Source organism: Chiloscyllium punctatum, chromosome 32 (assembly GCF_047496795.1).
Source record: "Chiloscyllium punctatum isolate Juve2018m chromosome 32, sChiPun1.3, whole genome shotgun sequence".
NCBI lineage: Eukaryota > Metazoa > Chordata > Chondrichthyes > Orectolobiformes > Hemiscylliidae > Chiloscyllium > Chiloscyllium punctatum.
The window spans coordinates 17,436,422-17,449,305 of record NC_092770.1 but is presented as its reverse complement, the minus strand read 5'-3'; the positions used below and the strand labels follow the sequence as shown (position 1 = coordinate 17,449,305).

General features: G+C 44.7%; 1 protein-coding gene across 1 annotated transcript in view; it reads right to left on the bottom strand.

Annotated features, from left to right (window-relative positions):
• Positions 1 to 12,884, bottom strand: part of LOC140457934 (tetraspanin-9-like) — a 201,496-nt gene that overhangs the window by 184,017 nt on the left and 4,595 nt on the right. The window contains exon 2 of the mRNA XM_072551777.1: positions 11,366 to 11,432. The gene's annotated coding sequence lies outside the window, so the exon portion shown is untranslated. The remainder of the gene's footprint in view (positions 1 to 11,365; positions 11,433 to 12,884) is intronic.

Sequence of the window (12,884 nt, the reverse complement as noted above, 5' to 3'; positions counted from 1 at the left end):
GACAATTCCTGGCCGAACAACAGATATAAAAGGGACCTAAGGGGCAACGTTTTCACACAGAGGGTGGTGCGTGTATGGAATGAGCTGCCAGAGGAAGTGGTGGAGGCTGGTACAATTACAGCATTTAAAAGGCATCTGGATGGGTATATGAAGAGGAAGGGTTTAGAGGGATATGGGCCGGGTGCTGGCAGGTGGGACTAGATTGGGTTGGGATATCTGGTCAGCATGGACGGGTTGGACCGAAGGGTCTGTTTCTGTGCTGTACATCTCTATGACTCTAAGTAAAAGGCAAAAGGCACGGAGCTAAAAAATGTGGTTTAACTTATCTAAACACAACAAATGTTGCCTGAAAACCAAATACAGACCATCTGCTTTAATATTGCTGCCAAGAAGCTGAATGATGATGCTCACATCTTTTACAGTCACCAGTTCAATGAAGGACGATCTGGAGCCCAAGTGCCACCTCGAGACATGGCATCAGTTCAAACTGAGTGAAGGCGCTGGCACTAACTGTGATATTACTAGGTGAGTAATTCAGAACCACAGGCTAATGTGCAGAGGACATGGGTACGAATCTGCTACTGTGACAGATGATGAAACTTGAATTCAGTAAAAATCTAGAATGACAAAATGGAGCCTAATGGTGACCACTGCCAAATGTCATAAAAGCCATTAGGTTCACTAATCTCCTAACGGGAAGGACATCTGCTGTCCTTATCCGGTCTGGCCCACATGATTTGCCCTCCTGGCAGTTTGGGATGGACAGTAAATGCTGCCATAGCCAGCAACATTGTATGAACTAACTTTTAAAAACTGAAGCAACAAACTCAACAAGTTAGGCCAAACACCTCAAATGGTGTTTGTCTTTAACCATATATTCTAGAGCTGAGTAAAAATAACTAGCCATTTTTATAGCAAAGACAAGGATCACTCTGAAAATAAAGCAAAAGGAAAGCTGATGCCATTTTGCACTGTGTCTGTAATTGACTGGATTCTATGGATTCTATTACCAATATAATAGAATTTGCTCAGACCTCAAATCTCTCACTTTTCTCAACTGAGCTTAGTGATAGACCTTTTGCTGTTTTCATGACTTCTGTTGCACAAATGATATAACTAAAGGCCACAGGGTACAGTGTGACATTTGGACATAGTTACTGGTACCCTGTGCTGTATTTGCTAACATGCACGACACAGCTTTCCCAACATTACATCACATGCAAGTCGGTGATAGGCTTCTCTCACTTGGTGTTGCTGATTCAAAACCCTCGCCTCTCGTTGTGCCAACAACTTTCACCCTTTACCACTGCCGTGTTGATCTCACATCATCTCTTAGAGGAGAAAGTGAGGACTGCAGATGCTGGAGTTATCAGAGCTGAAAATGTGTTGCTGGAAAAGCGCAGCAGGTCAGGCAGCATCCAAGGAGCGGGAGAATCGACGTTTCGGGCCTAAGCCCTTCTTCAGGAATTCCTGAAGAAGGGCTTATGCCCGAAACGTCGATTCTCCTGTTCCTTGGATGCTGCGCTTTTCCAGCAACACATTTTCAGCTCACATCATCTCTTACTCAATCTTATTCTGTGCCAACCAGAAAAACTTGCATTTATATAGCACTCTACATGACCACCGAGCATCTCAAAGTGCTTTACGGCCAATGAACTATGCTCAAAGTGTAGTCACTGTTGTCGATTAGTGGTATGCAGCCAATTTGCACACAGCCAGCTCCCACAGTAGGGCAATAATGACAAGATCATCTGTCTTCCTGATGGCAATTGAGGGATAAATACTCCCCCCCCTGGACACCAGGGAGAACTCCCCTTTTCTTCTCTGAAATACATCACATGGGATCAGTTACACACACCCAGACAGGGTCTCAGTTTAACAAGTCATCCAAAGGGCAGCACCTCCAACAGTGCAGCACTCCCTCAGTACCGCACCGGGGACTCAGTCTGGATTGTAATGCTCAAGTCTTGGTGTAGGACTTGAACTCAGAACCACGCTGCAGCTGAGACTTAAATCTGGGCACTTCTTTAGCTTCCCCTTCCTTTCAACTCAGAGAGTCAGCAAATAACTCATTCTTTATTCAAACAACTTCCTTGCCTGCTCTTTATCACCCTGGTGATGACTGGCCTGGTAAACGTCACCTCCTTCTGTTCAAATGCCCTTTCCTTCCTTTCATTATGACTATTTTTAAATAACTGAGACCTATCTTGAATGTCTCATGCCTTCTTTCTCAGTTCAGTTGCTCACATTTTACAACGGGAAAGTCGAGACTGGGCTCTGGTAGTGTTGAGTCTTTGCCAATGATGCGTCATTATTGAAAATATTTGTATGAAACTTTTATTGTATAAAATAAACAATGATGTCGACAGCAACAGGCGAGGCTATTTTTTTCCTGTAGTCATTGAGCAGGAATTGGCAGCAAGTGGGACTATTAGTCAGAACAGATCCTATCTGACTCTTCTTATACACAATAAAATGCAAGAAAGTTCAAATTCACACTGTGGTAAACACTAGCTCTATTTAGCAGAAGCACGGCTCCCTGTTCCCAGCTCAGGGCAAACATCATGACAGATTTTGCAAGAGAACACTACGCTCTGTGGAGCTAGACGCTTCCTGGGAATTGCTTATCCGGCTCAGTTAGACACGGATGAGTGGATCACCTCTGCTCTCGGCATAAGTTGGACATGGTCTGCTGACTGTGTTCACTTCACCTGAAGCCGGAGTACACTTATAGAATCAGACAGCAATCCCACTCCTCGCAGAGTCGGACCAGTCAGATACCTCAGAAACCGAAGGGCAATTAACGAGAAGCAAACAGATGTTGTTCGGCCGAATGCCCCACAGAATTTTCAATGCTCTGCTTTTAGCTGTCTCAGCTCGCACTCTTTAATTATGGCAAAATGTTTATCTTACCCTTGTCAGCTGCAGCTGTGTGTATTATACAATAGAGTCTCGCTCTCGCCAATACAGCAGAGTAGATAGCAACCAGCCATTGTCCCCTCCCCCAACACAGACAGGAATCTCAACGTTGCTGCCATCACCCAGGCTGATACCAACTCACAAAGCTCCACCATGCAGGCCTCAGAACACCACGGGCCTAGTTTTAAACCAGTGTGGAGGTGCTGGTTAACTAACCTGTTTAGTACAGAAATCATCACTGAAAGGGAGGTGGAAAGTTCTCTCAGAAAGAGTAATTACAATAGGGTGGTGGAGGTGGTAGTGTCCCTACCTCTGAGCTACAAATAGAATAAAACAGTGTTATAGAACTGGAGGTGGCCATTTGGTCCATTGCATCTGCATCAGTTCAAAGAGCATTATGACTTAGTGCCTTTCTCCTGCCCTATCCCCTGTACCCTTGCACATTGCTTCTGTCCAAATAATCATCCAATGTTCTCATGGAAGCCTCAGTTGAACCTGCCTCTCCCACACTTCCAGTCAGTTTTCCATATCCTAACAACTCACTGTGTGAAAAGGCTTTCCTTACATCATATTTACTACATTTGCAAATCACTTTTAATCTGTGTCCTCTCCTTTGATGAACATTGAGACAAATGAGTCCTTGGTTTAATACCTCATTCAAAAAGAACAACTCAAAGAGCACAGCCCTCCCTCAGTGCAGCCTCTCCAGTTGCACAGCCCTCCCTCCATTCAGCCCCTCAGCTGCACAGCTCTCTCTTGGGGCTGCCTCTCCAGTCGCATAGCCCTCCCTTGGGGCTGCCTCTCCAGTCGCATAGCCCTCCCTTGGTGCAGCCTCTCCAGTTGCATAGCCCTCCCTTGGTGCAGCCTCTCCAGTCACATAGCCCTCCCTTGGTGCAGCCTCTCCAGTCGCACAGCCCTCCCTTGGCGCAGCCTCTCCAGTCGCACAGCCCTCCCTCCGTTCAGCCCCTCAGCTGCACAGCTCTCTCTTGGGGCTGCCTCTCCAGACAAATAGCCCTTCCTCAGTGCTGCCCTTCCAGCCTCCAAAGGTGTGACAATATCATGGGACTACCAACCTAACTGCACCTTTACCACAAGGACTGCAGCAGTTTAAAAGCAAAACTCTCTGTCAGCACCTTCACAAGGGACAATTTGATAATGAGGGCCTGGTCATTATGCAGCAGAATGCTGTGATCACAGAAATACAATCATCTCCTGAGCAATGAGCACAGACTGACTGTATGTGTTGGGAGCACTGTGATAGTTACCACTGATTATCTCGAGCTGCACAGTTTATCTTCTTGCAACTACACTGGCTCCATTAAATAAACAAAGGGAAAGCAAACACTAAATATAGGCAAACAAAATTCCAATGCGTGTTGTGAAAGGACATGCATGTTTGTGTACACAAATCAATTCCATCCTGGTTAAACAGTAACTTCAGCTCCCCAGGCCCTTCAGTGAATGCAGTCAGTCACATCAGTCCTCACAGTAAACCCTTCCCCCAGCACCAATCAGAATTCTCAATTGGAATTTAGGAGGCTAGTTAGACCAAGAGCCTGTTACACCTTTCAAAGGGCCCAGGTGGTCTTTGATCCAAATCCATATACCTGTCCCACAACATCTCAGCTTAGAAAAACCAAAGGACCTCAATATTTTAAGACTGACAATTTATCCAGCACCAATTGCCAATTCTGTTTTTTTTATTCACTGATAGGCAATGCTAGCTGGGCCAACATTTATTGCCCTTGAGAAGGTGATGGTGAGCTGTATTTTTGAACCACTGCAGTCCATGGTGCTGTTGCTAAGGAGGGAATTCCAACATTTTGACCCTATGACAGGGAAGAAACAACGATGTGTTTCCAGGTCAGGATCTATGTCCCACCTCCCCCCGCCCCCTGCTAAGTTTGTTTCGTTTTGCTTCGATCTCTAAGACTGGAAATCAATGTTGGGAATGGCGTTGGCATATCATTCCAAATCTGTGGACCCTTGGCATGCCTGAACAGCTTAGAGAGGACGTTGCTCAGGATGTTGAGCAGCTGGGAGGGGAACCTGTAGGTGGTGGTGTTCCCATGTATCTGCTGCCATACCTGCTGTCTCAGGAGCCTTGGCAAGTTTCGACAGTGCATCTTGTAGTACAGTGCAATACACATTGCTGCTAAACTGAGACATACACAGGAATTCCTCGAGGCCTGGCATTCAAACCAGAACTCCATTAACAAACATATCGATTTGGACCCCATTTACCAACCTCTCAGAAACAGAACCAGAAATGATAGCAGCTACCACAACAAACCAAGACAGATAAATAGCAAGCGGGACAGAACACCAACCCTTCACTGGAGGCTCCCTGATGATGTTACTTAGCATGGTAACGAAAGGTCTGAGAACAAACCTACCCGCTCAGCAAGCAAACTTACAACCTGTTAGACTGTTGCTATTGAGCATTGATGGAGGAACCCACCGAATGTTTGAAAGTCTTCTGTTTTGTCATTTTTAGATCTAGAGACTGGCTTCTCAGTTTAGATTAGATTTGAATCCCTACAGTGTGGAAACAGGCCCTTCGGCCTAACCTCCACACCGACCCTCTGAAGAGTAACCCACCCAGACCCATTTCCCTCTGACTAATGCACCTAACACTATGGGCAATTCACCTGGCCTGCACATCTTTGGACTATGGGAGGAAACCCACACAGCCCACAGGGAGAATGTGCAAACTCCACACAGACAGCCACCTGAGCCTGGAATCGACCCTGGGACCCTGGTGCTGTGAGGCAGCAGTGCTAACCACTGAGACACCGTGCTCCCCTAGTGTGGTTGCCTACACTAGGAACCACATGCTACAGTTTTGTCCATTCAATTAACATATCAATGTCGTTTTGCAATTCTGTTTTTCATCTAAGCAGACTACAACATCACTTAGCCACGGGTCTTTGACAAATCTGGATATATGGCTTTTTGCTCTATCGTCTCAGATGTTAATGAATACTGTGAATAATTACATATACCAATGCAGAGCATCACTCATCACCACGTATCGACGGGAGTACCTGCCTATTATCCCTACTTGTTTCTTTCTGTCACAAAGTACTTTTTAGAGCCAAGGTTTGAATATTACATACACAAAATCAGCAGCTCACCCACCAGAGTTAAATAAATAAGGAGTTAATTGAGCTTATTAAAAGCTTAATTCACCCCAATATTTGTCATAGCTTAACCAGACCATTCTCTCATTAGAGTGATGACTTAAGTGTCATCACTTCTCACTGTAGCCAGTGTGAGAATTGAACCCATGCTGTTGGCATCTCTCTGAAGTACAAACCAGCCATCCAAGCTAACATCACTTCTCTTAAGAAAATTCCTTCTCACCTGAAATCAATCTAGTGGACTTTTCTGGACTGCCGTCAATTTCAGTGTAACTTATCTTTAGATAAGGCACCCAAAACTATTCACAGTGTTCCAACTGTGGTCTGTCTAGTACTTTGCATTGCTCTAACAAACCTTCCCCACTTTTATACTCCATTCTCTCTTTGAAATAAAACCCAACACTCCATTTGCCTTCCCTATTTCCTGCTAAACTTGGATGCTGGCTTCTTGTGATTTATGCATAAGGCCTTCCCAATTCCCCATGTGTTGTTGCTTTCTGCAGTCTTTCTCCATATTCATAATATTCAGCTCCTCTCGGTCAAGGGTAAAGGTCAAGTTGCCATAGTTCCTGAAGACCACAGAGCTTCAATCTCATTAAAGACAGGCAAGGGGTGGGTTTGGGAAGGCAGCACCTTCACAGTAACCTCAGTTGGTGTGGGAATCGAGTAATATGTTGTTGACGTTACTCTGCATTGCAAACTAGCCATCCAGCCAACTTAGTCAACCAACCTCAAATTCTCTATTCTTCGTGTCAAAGTACATAACCTCGTTTCCCCCCACATTATATTCTACTGCCAAATGCTCAGCTTAATCTGTTTATATCCATCTGCAGACTGTGTCATCCTCATTACTTGCCTTCTCACCTATTTTCATCATCTGCAAACCTGGCTATTGTCCAATGATTTTCATTATCCAAGTCATTAATATATATTGCTCCAACTCTGATCCCCACAGACACCACTAACTATAGATTGAAATCCTGAAAGGGTTCCCGTTATCCCAACTCTATTGTCTATTAGTTCACCAATCGTCTACGACATACTGCCTCTAACAACATGGGCTCTTACCTTATTATGTAGCATAATGTGCAACACCTTATCAAATGCTTTCAGAAACCCAAATAAATTCCATCAACTGTTTACCCGTTATCTATCCTGCTTGGTCCTGCATGAAGAATTCTTACAAATTTGTCAACCTTAATTTTTCCTTCATGAAGCTATGCTGCCTCTTGTCTGTTCGATTATGAATTCCAAATACTCTGCTATTCCTTCTTTTATATTAGTCTGACATTTTCAAACAACAGATGTTAAGCTAACTTGTGCATAGTTTCTGTCTCTTCCTGTTTTTAAATAAAGATGTTCCTTGGCAGTTTTCCAATCCTCTGGGACTACTCCAGAATGTAAAGATTCCTTCAAGATTACCACCAGTGTACCCATTATCTCTGCAGCTACACCTCTGCACTATGGAAACATTGTCCCATGTTCGTCAGTCACTTTATACCGAATTTGAACTAACGAAATGCGCATTGTAGCAGAACAATCTCTACTTCTTTGAATATCCTAGGATGGTACCCCACCAAGTGTATTTCATCAATTATTACAAAATGGTTGAGTGAGTTTTGTTTGACAATGAATCAATAATTCTGTTTACTAAGTAACCAGATTGATGGATCTTTTTGCTTAAAATAACTAGTTTGGATAAGGTCTTCTTGATAACTAGAAAAACTATTTTTAATTGTATGTTGTGACCAAGACCACTGAATAGTGGAGCCCATGTGCACTCCTCCAGTGAAGCTGTAACAAGATCCAAGTCTTTGTTAAAGGCAGTGATGCACTGTCCTCTCCCAGCACTGATTCGGAATGGAAGATAGCTTAAAACAGAAGCTGGTGCAGAGATCCCATGTCCAGGGAGGAATGAGATGGTGCTTTTATTGAACATCATTGCCGCTTACTCACTCCCAAGCAGCAGTGAATATTCCTTGTTTTGTTCCAGTCTCACTCACTTTGTTGTTAGGTCTTCTGTATGGGGCGCACATCAATGACATCAGCATTGTGGTGGCAGAAGATACGTCAATTAACAATTGCTCACTCAGCTTACTGCTCCCAATCATTAACACCTACAGCTTAGAACTGATTAACAGTCAGGTCCCACTGACAGGTCGATTTGAAATGCTTCCATGGGATGTGGGTGTCACTTTAACACCAGCACGTGTTGCCTATCCCTAATGGCTCTTGAAATGAGTGGCTATTTCAGAGGGCAATTAAGAGTCAACCATATTGCTGTAGAACTGGAGTGATACGTAGGTCAGGTTAAGGATGACAGATTTTGTTGTGCAAGGCCTTTAAGAACCTCGGATGATCTACTAATGATGTCACGGAACTGCCCCAACAGGGCATAAATAGTACAGTGTGGGCTGAGTGGAACATTAAAAGATGGCTGTGTGTGAAAAGGCAGAGAACACTCTGAAGAATTAACAGTAGGATTAGAGCCTTGTATGTCTCAGATTACCACCTATAGTAATATTTAGCATTAAAATTCTATAAACACAGCTCTAAAGAAACCCACGGTTAAAGACAGTTTTTGATTTTGCCTCCTCTTGAACAGTCCTCTTCAACTCAAACTCTCAGATGTGGACACTAAACCACATGCCAAATTAGATTTCTTTCTGAAAGAGTGTAGGATGTTTAACAACCATCAGTACTTGTGATTGACATCACAGAGATTAGCTTTCAATTACAGATGTATTAAATGAATTTAAATTCCACAGCGACCCTGATGGAAATCCATGCCCCTAGAGCATTAGACTGTATCTCCAGATTACGAGACAAGCCCACAACTCTCCTCTGTTAACCAGACAACTAGTTTCCATTATAAACAAAATACTTGAACTATCCAATAGTTAAGCAGTAGAGTAAAAGAGTCATACAGTTGTACAGCTTGGAAACAGACCCTTTGGTCCAATTCGTCTATGCCGACCAGATATCCGAAATCAACCTAGTGCCATTTGCCAACACTTGGAGCATATCACTCTAAACCCTTCCTATTCATATATCCATCCAGATGCCTTTTAAATGTTCTAATTGTACCAGCCTCTATCACTTCCTCTGGCAGCTCATTCCAGACACACACCATACTCTGCATGAAAAAGTTGCCCCTTAGCTCCCTTTTAAATCTTTCCCCTCTTACCTTAACCTTATGCCCTCTAGTTTTGGACTCCCCCACGCCAAGGAAAAGATCTTGTCTATTTACCCTATCCATGTCCCTCATGACTTTATAAACCTCCATAAGGTCACCCCTCAGCTTCTTACACTCCAGGGAAAATAGCCCCAGCCTATTCAGTCTCCCCCTATAGCTCAAATCCTCTAACCCTGGCAACATCTCTGTGAATCTTTTCTGAACCCTTCCACATTTCACAACATCCTTCCTAATGCAGGGAAACCAGAATTGCACGCAGTATTCCAAAAGTGGCCTAACCAATGTCCTCTACAGCTGCAACATGACCTCCCAGCTCCTGTACTCAATACACTAATCAATAAAGGCAAGCATACCAACCACTTTCTTCACTATCCTGTCTACTTGCGACTCCATTTTCAAGGAACTATGAATGTGCACTCCAAGGTCTCTTAGTTCAGCAACATGCCCCAGGCCTTCCCATTAAGTGTATAAGTCCTGCTCTGATTTGCCTTTCCAAAATGCAGGACCTCGCATTTACCTAAATTAAACTCCATCTGCCACTCTTCAGCCCATTGGCCCATCTGATCAAAATCCCATTGTACTCTGAAGTAATCTTCTTCGCTGTCCACTACACCTCCAAATTTGGTGTCATCTGCAAACTTACTAACTATACCTCCAATGTTCACATCCCAATCATTAAATAAATTATGAAAAGCAGTGGATCTAGCACTGATCCTTGTGGCACTCCACTGATCACAGGTCTCCAGTCTGAAAAACAACCCTCCAATACCACCCTTTGTCTTCTACCTTTGAGCCAGTTCTGTATCCAAATGGCTAGCACTCCCTGTATTCCATGTGATCTAACTTTGCTATAGGGAACCTTGTCGAACCTTGTCCATACAGATCAGTGTCCATTGCTCTGCCCTCGTCAATCCTATTTGTTACTTCTTCAAAAATCTCAATCGAGTTAGTGAGACATGATTTCCCATGCACAAAGCCATGTTGACTATCCATAATCAGTCCTTGCCATTCAAATTACATGTAAATTTTGTCCCTCAGGATTCGCTCTAACAACTTTACCACCAATGATGTCAGGCTTACCTGTCTATAGTTCCCTGACGTTTCCTTACCACCTTTCTTAAAAAGTAACGCCATGTTTGCCAATCTCCAGTCTTCTGGCACCTCACCTGTGACTCTCAATGATCCAAAATTCTCAGTAAGAGGCCCAGCAATCACTTCCCTAGCTTCCCACAGAGTTCTAAAATACACCAGATCAGGTCCTGGGGATTTATCCACCTTTATGCATTTTAAGATGTCCAGCACCTCCTCCTCTGTGATATGGACATTTTTCAAAATGTGGCTATTTATTTCCCCATGTTCTCTATCTTCCACATCATCCGCCACAGTAAATTCTGATGCAAAATTCTCGTTTAGTATCTCCCCCATCTTCTGTGGTTCCACTTCTAGACTGCCTTGCTGATCTTCGAGGGGCCCTATTCTCTCCCTAGTCACCCGTTTGTCCTTAATGTATTTGTAGAATCCCTTTGGATTCTCCTTAACCCTATTTGCCAAAACTATCTCATGTCCCCATTTTGCCCTCCAGATCTCCCTCTTACTGCCTTTATACTCTACTCAGGATTCACTCAATCTCAGCTGTCCATACCTGACATATTGCTTCCTTCTTATTTCTAACAAATACCTCAATTTCTCTAGTCATCCAGCAGTCCCTACACCTACCAGTCTTACCCTTCACCCTAACAGGAATATATTGTCTCTAGACTCTCGTTATCTCATTTTTGAGTGTTCCCATTTTCCAGCCGTCCCTTTAGCTACAAACATCCGCCCCCAATCAACTGTTGAAAGTTCTTGCCTAATACTGTCAAAATTGGCCTTCCTCCAATTTAGAACTTTCATTTTTAGATCCACCTGAGGCAAGAGAAACAAACTTTGTCTTTAACTTTCATGCTCAACAGAGTCTGTTTAATCTGTTGAATGTTTGCAGCACTATCTGCTTAATTTCAAACTTCCAACACCAAAAGAGTTTTGTTGCATTTTTGCAGTTTCATTTGCATTTTTAAAGATCAAACTCTCAAATATCAAACTGAATTTCAGCTTCAGAAATACTTACCAGAATCCTCACTTGCACCAAACTTTTTGTGTATCCTACAGTCTTTTACCAAAGACCGGCGTCGGATCTTTTGAAATGAAAAAAATACAATATTAATACAAATTAAGATTGCTGAGAAACCTTAGAAGGTTCATAAGAAGCTGCAGCAGGGTTGTTATGGAGTACTTTCAATTTCTGTTGTGAGTTTCATAAAAAGATTCAAGTTTGCAATATTCTCTCTCTGGATAAAGTCATAATTTAAAACTGGGCAAGAATGGAATATACAAATATGATTTTCCAAAACTATCATTCTCTCATTACCCTTTCACATGCTTACTTTCCTTCTCTTCTCTCTATAACTCTCTGCTCTCCCTCTCGCTTTCTCCTCCTCTCTTTATGCCTCTCTGCTCTCCCTCTCTTTCTCTTCCTCCCTCTATCCTTCTCTGCTCTCACTCTCTCAGCATCTTTCCCCCCCTCTCTCTCTCTCTCTCGCTCTCGCTCTCTCTCTCCCCCACCCACACCCTCTCCTCAGTCCTTTCACACTCTCCCTATTCTGGTTCCAGTCAATCGGAGTTGACTTGGAGCACTGAGGTTCTTCCCCAAGACTGGGAGCTCCTGTTCCCTGGGAGCCCCGGTTCCTGGATGTCTCTCTCTCCTCCCTGTTCCTGATGCTGTGATCTCTCTCTCTCTCTCTCTCTCTCTCTCCTCCCTGTTCCCGCTGCTGGGATCTCTCTCTCTCTCTCTCTCTCTCCTCCCTGTTCCCGCTGCTGGGATCTCTCTCTCTCTCTCTCCTCCCTGTTCCCGCTGCTGGGATCTCTCTCTCTCTCTCTCCCCCCTGTTCCTGGCGCTGGGATCTCACTCTCTCTCTCTCTCTCTCCTCCCTGTTCCCGCTGCTGGGATCTCTCTCTCTCTCTCTCTCTCTCTCCCCACTCTTCCTGGTGCTGGGATCTCTCTCTCTCTCTCTCCCCCCTGTTCCTGGTGCTGGGATTTCTCTCTCTCTCTCTCTCTCTCTCTCTCTCTCCTCCCTGTTCCCGGTGCTGGGATCTCTCTCTCTCTCCGGTTCCCGGTGCTGGGATCTCTCTTTCTCTATCCCCGGTTCCTGTTGCTGGGATCTCTCTCTCTCCCCCGGTTCCCGGTGCTGGGATCTCTCTCTCCCCAGGTTCCCGGTGCTGGGATCTCTCTCTCTCTCTCTCCCAGTTCCCGAGGCTGGAATCTCTCTCTCTCTCTCTCTCCCCTGGTTCCCGGTGCTGGGATCTCTCTCTCTCTCTCTCCTCCCTGTTCCTGGGGCTGGGATCTCTCTCTCTCCCCTCCCTGTTCCCGGTGCTGGGATCTCTCTCTCCCACCGATTCCCGGTGCTGGGATCTCTCTCTCTCTCTCTCTCTCTCTCTCTCCTCCCTGTTCCCGGTGCTGGGATCCCTCTCTCCCACCGATTCCCGGTGCTGGGATCTCTCCCTCTCCCCCGGTCCCCGGTGCTGGGATCTCTCTCTCTCTCCCCCGGTTCCCGGTGATGGGATCTCTCTCTCTCTCTCTCCCAGTTCCA